This window comes from Sinocyclocheilus grahami, unplaced genomic scaffold (genome assembly GCF_001515645.1).
Source record: "Sinocyclocheilus grahami isolate Dianchi unplaced genomic scaffold, SAMN03320097.WGS_v1.1 scaffold1055.1, whole genome shotgun sequence".
Lineage (NCBI taxonomy): Eukaryota > Metazoa > Chordata > Actinopteri > Cypriniformes > Cyprinidae > Sinocyclocheilus > Sinocyclocheilus grahami.
The window spans coordinates 630,496-632,650 of NW_015506234.1; the positions used below are offsets into that span (position 1 = coordinate 630,496).

At 41.3% G+C, this 2,155-nt stretch overlaps 1 non-coding gene across 1 annotated transcript; it reads left to right on the forward strand.

Moving 5' to 3' along the window:
- Positions 1–1,246: 1,246 nt before the first annotated feature.
- Positions 1,247–1,340, forward strand: trnai-uau (transfer RNA isoleucine (anticodon UAU)). The gene is made up of 2 exons: positions 1,247–1,284; positions 1,305–1,340. It is a non-coding gene; the product is annotated as a tRNA-Ile (tRNA).
- The last annotated feature ends 815 nt before the right edge of the window (positions 1,341–2,155 follow it).

The following is a 2,155-nucleotide window of genomic DNA, read 5'->3' on the forward strand; positions in this document are numbered from 1 at the left end:
TGGTTTTAGAAAGCGAGAGACATTTCAGTAGCAATGGAGTTCAAAGCCTAAGATAAACGATCAGTTGAAAATTAGATTTCTCTTATCACTTAGAAGCAAAGTCATGGTGTAGTTCTTAAAATCAGTCCAACTAAAGAGCATAGTGTTCGGTAATATGCATTTGAGTCAAAAGCTCCAGTGGTGCAATAGGACAGCGGCTCCAGTGGCACAATCAGTCAGCTCATGGTTCTTATAAGGCAGTATGCAGCAGAGCAATGCTGAGGTTGTGCATTCAAGCCTCACCTGGATTAAGTTTTTAGAAATTGAGTGACATTTCAGTAGCACTGGAGGTCACGGCTTAACATTAAAGATTGGTTGAAAGTCAGATGTCCGTAATCAGTTAGAAAAAATGTCATGGGGTCTTGTGAAAGGTCAGCCTAATGGAAAACCAGCCTACTATTGAATGCCCATCTTCAATTGAGTGCTAACATTAGGTAGCTTGTTTGCAAATCTTCCATGAAGTGGGACTGGCTTGTGTATTCAACCTTAGTGGTCTGGCTTTAAAATTGACCAATCCGGTTTGGCTTTCTCACATGGCATTTGGTAATATGTCTGTTAATCAGCAGCTCCAGTGGAGCAATCAGTCAGCTCGTGGTTCTTATAAGGCAGTATGCAGCAGAACAATGCAGAGATTGTGAGTTCGAGCCTCACCTGGAGCAAGTTTTTAAAAATTGAGAGATATTTCAGTTGCAAAGGTGGTCATGGCTTAACATTAAAGATTGGTTTAAAATCAGATGTCTGTAATCAGTTGGAATAAAGTTCACAGGGTGTTGTGAAAGGTCAGTCTAATTGAAAACCAGCTAAAAGCTCCAGTGGTGCAACAGGACAGTGGCTCCAGTGGCGCAATCAGTCGGCTCATGGTTTTTAAAAGGCAGTATGCAGCAGAGCAATGCTGAGGTTGTGTGTTCAAGCCTCACCTGGATTAAGTTTTTAGAAATTGAGTGACATTTCAGTAGCACTGGAGGTCATGGCTTAACATTAAAGATTGGTTGAAAGTCAGATGTCCGTAATCGTCAGTCTAATTGAAAACCAGCCTACTATTGAATGCCCATCTACAATTGGCGCGCTAATATTTGGAAGCTTATGTGCTAGTCTTCCATGAAGTGGGACTGGCTTGTGTATTCAATCTTAGTGGTCTGGCTTTAAAATTGACCAATCTGTTTTGGATTTCTCACATGACATTTGGTAATATGCACTTGCATCAACAGCTCCAGTGGCGCAATCGGTCAGCGTGCGGTACTTATAAGGCAGTATGCAGCAGAGCAATGCCGAGGTTGTGAGTTCGAACCTCACCTGGAGCAAGTTTTTAAAAATTGAGAGATATTTCAGTTGCAAAGGAGGTCATGGCTTAACATTAAAGATTGGTTGAAAATCAGTTGGAAGAAAGTTCACAGGGTGTTGTGAAAGGTCAGTGTAATTGAAAACCAGCCTACTATTGAATGCCCTGGCCACGGTCAACACAATTATGATTATTTGTAATCTCTTAACAGAGGTTATTATTATAAGTAAGCTACGAGCTAAGTAGCAAGCAAGGATCCTTTTGGCGTAGGTTTAACCTTGAAATTATATTAACCAAGAAACTTCTTCTTTATAAATGAAACATGAATTTTATTGGCTAATCTAGATTACATTAAAAAAACCTAACTAAAACATACACACACATACACACAAAGATTCAAGGAAAGGAGTCAACGGAGTTGCATTAAGTTTCGCGAGTGGTTTTAAATTCAGCCTAGGAGAACACCAAGCAGCGATTGTCTTATCTTTACTGTTTAACTTAGCTCTACACCAGTTCAGCAGATCTGAAGAGTTTGTTCGTTTACTTGCGTTCTGTTTAGTTGAGAGCTGAACGCTGAGGCAGTTCCTTCGCTGTCGCGGGCTTCCTGGATGTCTGTTGAGGGAAATTCCTTCGCTGATTGGCTGTTGCTTTGACGTCGGAATGACGTTTGAATGAAGTTCTTTTGGGAAGCCCTCTTGGAGTGGTTGGTTGCCGGTTTACGGAAGAGGCTTCAGCAGTCCTGCTAAAAGCCTGAGTTTGCAAGACTTTGAAGATCTCTGAAGATCGTGAAGTCTCACTGAAGTGTCTGAGTTCTTAGATGTTCTTGCTATGGCGGTG